Below are 12,553 nucleotides of genomic sequence, written 5' to 3' on the forward strand. Positions count from 1 at the left end.
GAGGGCTTCAGGTTTTTAGATAATTGGGCTTTGTTCCAGGGAAGGTGGGATCTGTTCCGACGGGACGGTTTACACCTGAACTGGAGGGGTACTAACATTCTTGCAGGAAAGTTTGCTAGTGCTGCTTGGGGGGGTTTAAACTAAATTTGCAGGGGGCAGGGATCCAGAATGTGAGAGAGGATAGCAAGATGAAGTATAAAGGACAGGTGGGGATTACACGGTTCCGGAATATTAAGTGTGAAGTAGAGAAAGGTGAGGCGGAACAAGTGATAAGGAGGATACATGTGCAGAGGGATGGTCTGACGGAGCATGGAGTTAAATGTGCAGAAAGAGTAAGTAAGTTTAAGAAGGCCAACAAAATTCAAGGGGCGTATAGCCCGGTGAGAGTTCGGGGAGTTGGGTTATGCACAATAGGCAGCGATTTAAACAAGGAGAGGAGAAATGGGTTAAAAATTCTATATCTGAATGCACGAAGTGTCAGAAATAAGGCGGATGAGCTTGAAGCTCAGGTGCGAATGGGTAACTATGATGTTGTTGGGATAACGGAGACATGGCTGCAGGGGGATCAGACCTGGGAATTGAATGTACAAGGGTATACGCGCTGTTGAAGGGACAGAAAGGTGGGCAGAAGGGGTGGGGTGGCCCTGTTTGTGAGGAATGAGATTCAGTCCCTTGCAAGGGGGGACATAGAATCAGGAGAAGTAGAGTCAGTGTGGATAGAACTGAGGAACAGTAAGGGCGAAAAGACCCTAATAAGTGTTACCTTCAGGCCCCCAAACAGTAGCATGGATATTGGGTGCAAGTTGAATAGGGAGTTAACAATGGCATGTGGCAAAGGAAATGTCGCAGTAGTTATGGGGGATTTCAACATGCAGGTGAACTGGGAAAATCAGGTTGGTACTGGACCCCAGGATAGGGAGTTTGTAGAGTTCCTACGGGATGCATTTTTGGAGCAGCTTGTATGAGAGCCAACCAGGGATAAGGCTATTCTGGATTTAGTGTTGTGCAATGAACAGGATTTGATAAGTGATTTTGAAGTAAAGGAGCCATTAGGAGGTAGTGACCATAATATGATAAGTTTTTATCTGCAAATTGAGAGGGATAAGGGCAGATCAGAAGTGTCAGTATTGCAGTTGAATGAAGGAGACTATGGAGCCATGAGGGAGGAGCTGGCCAAAGTTGACTGGTCGGATATCCTAGCAGAAAAGACAGTGAAACAGCAGGTATTCTTGGGAATAATGCACAAGGTGCAAAATCAGTTCATCCCCCGGAGAAGGAAGGATTCAAAGGGGGGAAAGTGGCCACAGGAGTTGACAAAGGAAGTCAGAGATAGCATAGCATTAAAAAAGAAGTATAACAGAGCTAAGGTGAGTGGGAAGGCTGATGATTGGGAAATTTTTAAGGAGAAACAGAACTTAACTAAAAAGGCAATACGGGGAGAAAAATGAGGTATGAACGCAAGCTAGCTAGGAATATAAAGGAGGATAGCAAAAGTTTTTTTAGGTATGTGAAGAGAAGGAAGATAGTTAAGAACAATGTTGGGCCCTTGAAGAATGAACTGGGAGAAATTGTTATGGGAAACAGAGAAATGGCAGACGAATTTAATAAGTACTTTGGATCTGTCTTCACTAGGGAAGACATAAGCAATCTCCCAGATGTATGGATGGGCCAAGGACATAGGGTAACAGAGGATGTGAAACAAATTGACATTAGGAAGGAAACGATGATGACGCAAATAGAAATAAGAATACAGGCTGTCTCCAGGTAATAAACAATTCCATTTTTACAGGTGACATAGTTGATTACAGACCATCTTTGTCTATTTTTAAAAAAGTTAAAGATGTTATTAAATTTAAAGGAAAAGCATATAATAGCCTTAGGAATCAGATAAGAATATATAAAGATCAAATACTATCTCAAAGATTAATAAGGAAGAATACTTGGGATAAAATATAAAAACAGATGATAAGAGTTTCATTCAAAAATGAAAACAGTTAATGAGTTAGTAAGTGAAGTTATGAAATTAATAATGGGAAACAAGAAGGTGGCAAAAGAACTAAACTAGGTAATTAGCATCTTGTTTAATACATGTAACATTCCAAAAATAACTATCAATCAGGAATTGAAAAGGAGTGAGGAACTTGGGGATATTACAGACAGGCAGTGGTTCTGAATAAGTTACAAGAGCTGTTAGATGACAAGTCTATGAACTTTGATGCAGCTCATTTGAGGATTGTAAAGTATGTTGCTGGTGAGATAGAAAATACTTTGGTTTTAATTTTCTTGATTTAGTTCTCTTGATTTAGAAAAGGGTCAGGAAGATGGGAAAATAATGAAAGAATCTACTTTATCCAAAAATGGAGGAAAACAGAAAGTAAGGAACTACGGGCACATCAGCACCATATGGAAAATAATGGAAATTATTATTAAAGATATTACAACAGTGTATTTAGAAAGATTCAAGGTAATCAGGTAAAGTCTACATGGATGTGAGAAGGGAAAATTACATTTGACTGGTTTATTGAACCTTTTAAATTAAGTATCATGAAAATGAACTGGTTATGGTACTATAAATCTCCAGAGAGCATTTGGTAATGTGGCACATCTAGGGTTTGATGAGGTACGCAGTAAGGTACTAACATGAAAAGAACATTGTGTAGGCCAGTTGGGAACTAAACAGAAGCATAAATGAACGGTACTTCTGGTTAGCAAAATGTAATGAATGAAGTGCTGCTGAAATAAGTTCTGAGATCTCAATCTTTTTATAATTTTTGGAAATAACTTTGATAGAGGTACCAAATAAAAAGCTATGATAAGCAAAGCTAGTTAAGAAAGTAATTATGAGGGGGGGAGAAGATGGCGGCACGATGACAGCGCGTGCGGCCACTTCGGTGATGAATATCTCTAATTTGTCAAGTAGGGGATCATGCACAATCCTGATTTGATGGAGACAGATGTGAGAGCACAGTGGAATATCTGGAAAACTTCTGAAATGACTGCTTTGCTACCGCTGTTACTGTGTGGTAACCGGAATCTCTGTAGCTGAAGGTCTCGAAATCCTCGGCTTTGCGTGTTTCAGCGGCCGGGGAGAGGTCGAAGGCGCTCGGCAGAGGATGGCGCTCGGGAGGCTGTATTGGAGAGGCTGCTCGGGAGCTCGGAGTTTTCGAACAAATGGGCTCAGGGTCGGCTGGGGTCGGCAAGTTGACGGTGCCTGGAGGTTTATGGCAGGGAGTTTCTCCCTCTTGCCGCCTGCTATCGGGGACTCGGGAGTCGATTGACTCGGGACTTTGAGAACTTTTTTTACTGTGCCTATGGTCTGTTCTTTATCAAATTATGGTATTGCTTTGCACTGCTGTAACTATATGTTATAATTATGTGATTTTGTCGATGTTAGTCTTTGGTCTGTCTTGTTTTCTGTGATATCACTCCGGAGAAACGTTGTATCATTTCTTAATGAATGTATGCATTTCTAAATGACAATAAAAGAGGACTGAGTGTTCTCATAACCTAAAAAAAAGTTAAGGGGGTTACAAAGAGATTTGGACAGATTTAGTAATGGGCAACAATGTTGCAAATGGAGTACAAATTGGGTAAATATGAAGTTATTGATTTTGATAGTGTCCTCTTCGACCTCATTGCAATGAGGCTCGGGACACGTAGAAAACTGGCTGCGTGGATTTGGAATTAGCAGGGGGTGGTAGTAGATGGAGTGTATTCTGTCTGGATGTCAATGACTCATAGTGTTCCAAAAGGATCTGTTCTGAGATCCCCCTGCTCTTTCTGATTTTTATAAATGACATGGATGAGGAACTAGAGGGGTGAGTTAGTAAGTTTGCAGATGACATGAAGTTTGAAGATATTGTGGATAGTGCCGAAAGTTGCTGTAGGTTACAACACGATATAGACAGGACGCAGAGTTGAGCAGATGGAGTTTAGTCCAGAAAATTATGAAGTGATACGCTTTAGAAGGTCAAACTTGAAGGTTGGATACACAGTTAATGGGAGGATTCTCAGCAGAGTGGGGGAACAGAAGGATCTAAGGGTGAAGATACATAGTTGATTTTTTTAAAACCCAGAGAGTGGTTGGTGCCTCAAACACACTGCCTAGTGTGGTGGTAAAGGTTGATACAATAGAGACATTTAAAAAGGCTCTTAAGCATATGGATGCAAGAAAAATGGAGGGTTATGGGCTGTGTAGGAGGGAAGAGTTAGATTGATCATGGTGAAGGCCTATAGTGGTCAGCACAACATTGCGAGCCAAATGGTCCATACTGTGCTATACTGTTCTATGTTCGATATTCTGTGTTCCTTGAAAGGAATAATATTGTATTACCAACATATTTCAATGTGATTAAGTTTGGTCCTCATCCCTAGGCCAAAGACATCAGCATGGACTCTTCCTTTTCTAAGGTTAAGCTTTATTTTTGTAAAGGTCAGCGATACACACAGACCTTTGTCCCTATTTTGTGGTCATTAGTTATCCCTTCATTCTACCCAGAGATCTATCAAGCCATGTAATGGCACAAATTTCGAGCTGGCCTTTGGAAATTCTTTCTCGAATCATTAATGCTGAATGACCAATCTTGTCATGAAAGTGACTTGCACTCTGCTTTTGAAATTTAGCCTCATTACGTAAATAAAGCTGAATTCTTGAAGGAGAACCTAATGAACAGATAGCACCATATCACATATTTAGTTTTATCAATTTCAGAACAAACTAAATCTGTGAATGAGTAATGATTTGTATTGGGGTGTTTACCAATTCAGATGATGAAGGTATATCTTGAGACATCGTGACACAGTTTCATCATTGCATCCCTGATCGCATATATAGATGAAGAATTGTGAGTAAAAACTTAAGACCATAAGATATAGGAGCAGAATTAGGCCATTCAGCCTCCCAGGTCTGCTCCACCATTCCATTATGGCAAATCCCGGATCCCACTCAATCCCATGCACCTGCCTTCTCGCAATATCCTTTGATGCCCTGACCGATCAGGAAACAATCAACTGCCACCTTAAATATACTCACGGACTTGGCCTTCACTGCAGTCTGTGGCAATCTTTGCTTCCACCACAGTCTCTGACTAAAAAACTTTCTCCTTACTATTGTTCTAAAGCGTCACCTCTCAATTTTGAGGCTGTGCTCTGTAGATCTGGATACCCCCAGCATAGGAAACATCCTCTCCACATCCACCCTGTCTAGTCCTTTCAACATTCAGTAGGTTTCAATTAGATCCCTCTGCATCCTCCTAAATTCCAGCGAGTACAGGCCCAAAACTGCCAAATGCTCCTCATAAGTTCACCCCTTTATTCCTGGAATCATCTTCGTAAACCTCCTCTGGACTCTTTTCAAGGTATCCTTTTTTGAGTTCTTAGGCCCAAAACTGTTGATAATACTCCAAGTGTGGCCTGACTAGTGTCTTATAGAAGCTCAGCGTTATTGCCTTGCTTTTTATTTTCTATTCCCCTTGAAATAAATGCCAACATTGCATTTGCCTTCTTTACCACAGACTCAACCTGTGAATTAACCTCCTGAAAGTCTTGCACAAGGACTAACTCCCATTGCACTTCTGATGTTTACACCTTCTCCCCATTGAGATAATAGTCCTCACTATTGTTCCTTTTACCAAAATGCATTATCATTCATTTCCCAACACTGCATTCCATCTGCCACCTTTTTCCCCATTTTACAAATTTGTCTAAGTCCTGCTGTAATTGCATTGCTTCCTCAGCACTACCTACCTTTCCACTTTTGTATCATAGAAACCATAGAAGCATTACAGCACAGAAACAGGCCTCTTGGCCCTTCTTGGCTGTGCCGAATCCTTTTTCTGCCTAGTCCCACTGACCTGCACCTGGACCATATTGCTAAATCATCTGCAAACTTTGCTACAGAGCCTTCAATTCCATGATCCAAATCATTGACGAACAACATGAAAAGTAGCATTCCCAATACTCACCCCTGAGGAGCACCACTATTCATCAGCAGCTAACCTTTATTCCTGCTCGCTGCCTCCTACCTGTCAGCCATTCTGCTATCCTTGTAAGTATCTTTCCTTTACTACCATGGGATTTTATCTTGTTTAGCAGCCTCATGTGTGGCACCTTATTAAATGCCTTCTGCAAATCCAAGTAAATGACATCCACTGCCTCTCCTTTGCTCACCCTGCTTGTTACTTCCTCGAAGAACTCCAAATTTGTCAGGCAAGATTCCCCTTCACAGAAACCACGCTGACTTTGACTTGTATAATCGTTCGTCTCCAAGTACCCCAAGTACAATTTGAAGACAGAATATAATATAAATGGTAAGATACAAATGAAAGATGTTGAGGTCGGTGTTAATATGACCCTCAAGGCTGCTGCAGAGGTTGACAATGAAGTATGATGGTATTAAGAAGTATTAAGAAGTATGGTGTGTTGGCATTCATCAAGTTCCAAGAGCCATGAGGTAATGCTACAGCTATATAAGACCTTGTGTTGGCACGTGGACAAGTGGTTAATGCGTTCGTCTAGTGATTTGAAGGTTGCTAGTTCGAGCCTTGGCTGAGGCAGTGTGTGTGTCCTGGAGCAAGGCACTTAACCACACATTGCTCTGCGACGACACCGGTGCCAAGCTGTATGGGTCCTAATGCCCTTCCCATGGACAACATCGGTGGCGTGGAGAGGGGAGACTTGCAGCATGGGCAACTGCTGGTCTTCCATACAACCTTGCCCAGGCCTGCCTCCTGGAAACCTTCCAAGGCGCAAATCCATGGTCTCATGAGACTAACGGATACCTATATATAAGACCCTGGTCAGACCCCACGTGAAGTACTGTGTTCAGTTCTGGTCACATCACTACAGGAAGGATGAGGATACTATAGAGAGAGTGCAGAGGAGATTTACAAGGATATTGCCTGGATTGGAGGGCGTACCTTATGAGAATAGGTTGAGTGTACTTGGCCTTTTCTCCTTGGAACGACAGAGGATGAGAGGTCACCTGATAGTGGTGTATAAGCTGATGAAGGGCATTGATCGTGTGGATAGCCAGAGGCTTATTCCCAGGGCTGAAATGGCTAACACAGAGCCAGGCTGCTGCTCAGATTGAAGCTGAGGGGCTTCAGGGTCCCTATGCCCACCATCCTACTAGCTAATGTACAAGCCATAGAGAACAAGGTGGATGACCTTAAAGGGAGACTCACCTACTGCAGGGAGATGCAGAATTGCTGTGTATTCTGTTTCACTGACACCTGGCTCTCCCCTGCCACCCCCGACTGTGCCATCCAACCGGAGGGATTTTCGATCCATCGGATGGATCGCATGGTGTCTTCAGGCAAGACGAGGGGAGGTGGTGTCTGCCTACTGATCAACACTGCGTGGTGCTCGGACACAGTGGCACTGACAAGCTCCTGTAGCCCGGACCTGGAACACCTGTCGGTGAAGTGTTGTCCCTAATATCTGCTACAGGAATTCACCTCGGTCATACCGACAGCGGTCTACATTCCCCCCTAGGCAGACTTGGGGTGTGCTCTGAACATACTGTATGCCAACACCAGCGAACTTGAGACCAGGTATCTGGAGGCTTTGCTCATTACAGCCGGGGACTTTAACCAGGCCAACCTCAGTAAGGCGCTGCCAAGATTATACCAACATGTCTCCTGCTCCACTAGAGGCCCGAATATACTTGACCACTGCTACACAGCAGTCAAGGATGCCTACCATTCCGTCCCATGACCTCACTTTGGAAAATCGGACAATCAGGCCGTACTCCTCCTCCTGGCTTACAAACAGAAACTGAAGCGGGAGATCATGGTGTCAAAAGTAGTGTCGCGTTGGACGGAGGAAACGGATGAGGTCCTCCGTGACTGCTTTGAATTGGTGGACTGGTTAGTATTCAAGGACTCGGCAGCTAATTTCAATGAGTATGCTTCAGCTGTCACGAACTTTATTTGGAAATGCACAGAGGACTGTGTGTCTTGCAAGACGATCCAGGTATTCTCTAACCGGAAACCTTGGATGAATTATGAGGTCAAGTCCCTTTTAAAGGCTAGAGCTGTGGCTTTTAGGTCCGGGGATACCAGTCACTACACGGAATCCAGGCGTGAACTCCGGAAAGCAATTAAGGGCGCCAAGAGGCAATATCGAGCTAAGTTGGAAGCCCAGGCTAATCAAACGGATGCCAGTAGACTATGGCAGGGTCAAAATGAGATCACCAGGTGCAAAGTAAAGGCTGGGAATATCAATAACTGTGGTGCTTCTCTTCCCGACGAACTTAATGTATTCTACGCAAGATTCGAACAGAAGAGGAGCATTCCACTCCCTCCAGATGAACCGGACCTGGTGGCATCAAGATTCATCGTCACCGAGGAGGACGTTAGAAGGGCCTTCCTGAAGATAAATCCAAGGAAGGTGATGGGCCCAGATGGCGTCTTGGGACGGGTTCTCCGGGCCTGTGCAAGCGATCTAGCTGGAGTGTTTGCTGACATCTTCAACTGCTCCTTGCTTCAGTCTAAGATCCCCTCGTGTTTTAAGAAGACAACGATAATCCCAGTGCCGAAGAAGAGCAAGGTGGCATGCCTGAATGACTATCGACCTGTGGCTCTGACATCAATTGCTATGAAGTGCTTCGAGAGATTGGTTATGACACACATCAACCACAGCCTACCAGTCAACCTCCCACATCAAAGTTGCTGGTGAACGCAGCAGGCCAGGCAGCATCTCTGGGAAGAGGTGCAGTCGACGTTTCAGGCCGAGACCCTTCGTCGACGCTTTGCAATTCGCCTACTGGAGCAACAGGTCAATGGCAGATGCCATCTCTCTGGCCCTACATTCCTCCTTAGAGCACCTGGAGAATAAAGACGCATATGCAAGGCTCATTTTCATTGACTACAGCTCTGCCTTTAATACCATCATCCCAAATAAACTGACTCCTGAGCTCCAGAACCTGGGCCTTAGCACTCAGATCTGTAGCTGGATCTTCAACTTCCTTACAGACAGGACCCAGGCTGTAAAAATAGGGGACAAGCTCTCCTCTACAATCACTCTGAGCACCGGTGCCCCACAAGGCTGTGTACTGAGCCCCCTGCTGTACTCACTGTACACCCATGATTGTGTAGCCAAGTTTCCATCAAACTCAGTATATAAGTTTGCTGATGACACAACAATTGTAGGCCGTATCTCGGGTAATGATGAGTTTGAGTACAGAGAGGAAATTAAGAACCTGGTGGCATGGTGCGAAGACAATAACCTATTCCTCAACGTCAGCAAGACGAAAGAATTGGTTGTTGACTTCAGAAGGAGTAGCGGACCGCACGACCCAATTTATATCGGTGGTGCGTAAGTAGAACAGGTCAAAAGCTTTAAGTTCCTCGGGGTCAATATCACAAATGACCTGACTTGGTCAAACCAAGCAGAGTCCACTGCGAAGAAGGCCCACCAGTGCCTTTACTTCCTGAGAAAACTAAAGAAATTTGGCCTGTCCCCTAAAACCCTCATGAAGTTTTATAAATGCACTGTAGAAAACATTCTTCTAGGGTGCATCACAACCTGGTATGGAAGTTGTCTTGTCCAAGACCGGAAGAAGCTGCAGATGATCGTGAACACGGCGCAGCACATCACACAAGCCAATCTTCCATCCTTGGACTCACTTTAGACGCTGTCAGAGCAGTGCTGCCAGGATAATCAAGGACACGACCTACTCAGCCAACACACTTTTCATCCCTCTTCCCTCTGGGAGAAGGCTCAGGAGCTTGAAGACTCGTACAGCCAGATTTGGGAACAGCTTCTTTCCAACTGTGATAAGACTGGTGAACGGATCCTGACCCGGATCTAGGCCGTACCCTCCAAATATCCGGACCTGCCTCTCGGTTTTTTTGCACTACCTTACTTTCCATTTTTCTATTTTCTATTCATGATTTACAATTTAAATTTTTAATATTTACTATCGATTTGTACTCCAGGGAGCGGGAAGCGCAGAATCAAATATCACTATAATGATTGTACGTTCTAGTATCAATTGTTTGGTGACAATAAAGTATAAAGTATATTTTTAAGGTGCTTGGAAATAGGTACCAAGGGGATGTCAGGGGTAAGTTTTTCCACACTGAGAGTGGTGGGTGCATGGAATGTACTGCCGGCACCAGCATTGGTGGTGGAAGCAGATACAGTAGGATCTTTTAAGAGCCTCTTAGATAGGTACATGGAGCTCAGAAAGATAGAGGGCAATGCACTAGGGAAATTCCAGGCAGTCTCTAGAGCAGGTTACATTGTTGGCACAACATTGTGGGCCTGTAATGTACTGTAAATTTCTACGTTCTGTGTTCTATTTTCTACCCAAAAACCTCATCCTTAATAATAGATTAAATTAGCTTATTGTGTAGAGATCGTTTAAGAATTTGGAAATGAGGGTTTGTGACCAAGTTTGCAGACGATATGAAGATAGGTGGAGGGGCAGGTAATGCTGAGGAAGCAGAGAGCCTATAGCAGGACATAGTCAGATTTGATGGGCCAAAAGGCCTACTTCTGCTCTTATATCTTATGATCTTATAGTGTAAGACTTTCCATTCTTTTTCACTGATAATCTCAAAGTATCATGTGGCATACATGGAAAAATATCCCTGCAATTTTGGGACCATACAGAAGGAAAATATGAATGACATTTTATTACATTTCCATACATTTTTATCAGATTAGGCCTGTAGATTATATAATTGTGTACAACAAAATAATGAATAAATTAATTACTACTTAGGTCAGTTTTTTCTTAAAATGTTGAATAGGGATATATATCTATTTTAATTCATCATCGTATTTGCAATGGTAGACTATGAGACGTAGGAGCAGAATTAGACTATTCAAGCTCATCGAGTTTGCTCTGCCATTTCATCATGGCGGATCCATTTCTCTTTCAACCCCTTTCTCCTGACTTCTCCCTGCAAACTTTCAGAGATTACACTGTAACAATATTTAATTAACTGCAAAGAGCTTTAGAAAGTCCTGACGTCATGAAGAACACAATTATTTCTTAATGCAAAATCTACGATCAGTTAAGTAACTGGAAATTATGTAACAAATGTTTTTTCTTATTTAGAAGTACTTAACATGGTCAATGAAGACACTAGGATACATTTTGACACTTTATAATAGAGTGAACAGTGCAATTGCAAATAGGCTGCCCATTTTACCTCCTGTTTCTATTGACCACAGCGAGAGAAGTCTAAAGGCTACATCCACACTAGACCGGATAATTTTGAAAACACTGGTTTTGCGTAAAAACGATAGGCATCCACACCAGGCGTTTTTAAAAATATCTCCGTCCACATTAGAACAGATAATTGGGCGAACCTTTTCCTACTGGGCATGCGCAGGACACACAGAAAACAAGCGAAGAGGAAACGGTGTACTTGGTGCATGCTTGTCCAGTTACAGACTAGAAAAACTTAAAAGGAATTGCTGTTGGCTCCCACGCAGGAGGACTTGAATACTGGAGTGTATGGAGGCAACCGACAGGGAGTTCATGGACAGTATGACCCAGCTGATGACAAACATTGAAAAACTGACTAACTCTGTTGCATTAATAAAGCGCCTTTTTAAATGTATAAAACATGTCTGCATCAGTGTTATCTTGCACTTCCATACAACGTTACATTAGGCTGTTACACATTATTGTCAGAAGTACTTGCATAAATAGGTAAACCACCTTCATACAAGCAAGGACAGAAAACAGGGCAAAGTGAGTATACTTATTTACTCAGTAAGCTATGGGTCAAAGTATTTGGTGAGTACATTTCTAACTCTTCTGGCTTCAGTCTTGTTGCCGTCTGTTCTGAAATTGCTAGGTTGTGTTGGAGGTTGCGTTCAAGAAAACAATGAAATGCCGAGCTGCCGCCATCTGTTCTGGCACGTCATGACAGCGTTTTTATAAATATCCGTTTACCCCGTCCACACTGCTCTGCACAATCGATGTTTTCAAATTTACACACTCTGGAGGGCGTTTTAGAAAATATCCATTTTCGGGAGATGAAAACGCTATTTCAGTGTGGATGGAGGGTCAAAATGGAGAGAAAGAGCTTTGGTTACAGATTTATCCAGTCAAGTGTGGACGTAGCCTAAATGGTTTGCTAGACAGGTCATAGATCTTTTTATTATAGATTTCTTTAATGTAAAGGGTAGAAAATATAGAAGGGATTTGAGAAATATCTCTGTGATTAAAATCTGAAATACAATGTTTTATAGATTGGTGAAGGCAGGTACTCTCAGAACATTGAAAACATACTTAGGTGAAAACTTAAAACTCCATGGCAGAGAAAGTTATATGTAGAATGCTGAGCAAAAGAATTAGCATGGGTAGGTACTTGATGATAGGCATGGACACATGGGCTGAAAAGCCTGTTTTCATGTTGTATGATTCTATAGTTACTGCACTCTATTTCAAAGACAATTGTTTGCAGTGATTCACCATCAACTGACCCCCACCTGTCTTTCCGTGGTGTGGGTATGAAATGAATTAAAGGTTGAGGAAAAGAATAATAATATACACAAAACTTTAACAATGTAGATTCAAACTAAACAT

The 12,553-nt window shown here is 42.8% G+C and overlaps 1 protein-coding gene across 2 annotated transcripts in view; it reads right to left on the reverse strand.

The window, feature by feature from the left end:
- Positions 1-12,553, reverse strand: part of LOC140196414 (G-protein coupled receptor 35-like) — a 57,467-nt gene that overhangs the window by 16,294 nt on the left and 28,620 nt on the right. The window lies entirely within an intron of this gene.

Source organism: Mobula birostris, chromosome 4, assembly GCF_030028105.1.
Source record: "Mobula birostris isolate sMobBir1 chromosome 4, sMobBir1.hap1, whole genome shotgun sequence".
Lineage (NCBI taxonomy): Eukaryota > Metazoa > Chordata > Chondrichthyes > Myliobatiformes > Myliobatidae > Mobula > Mobula birostris.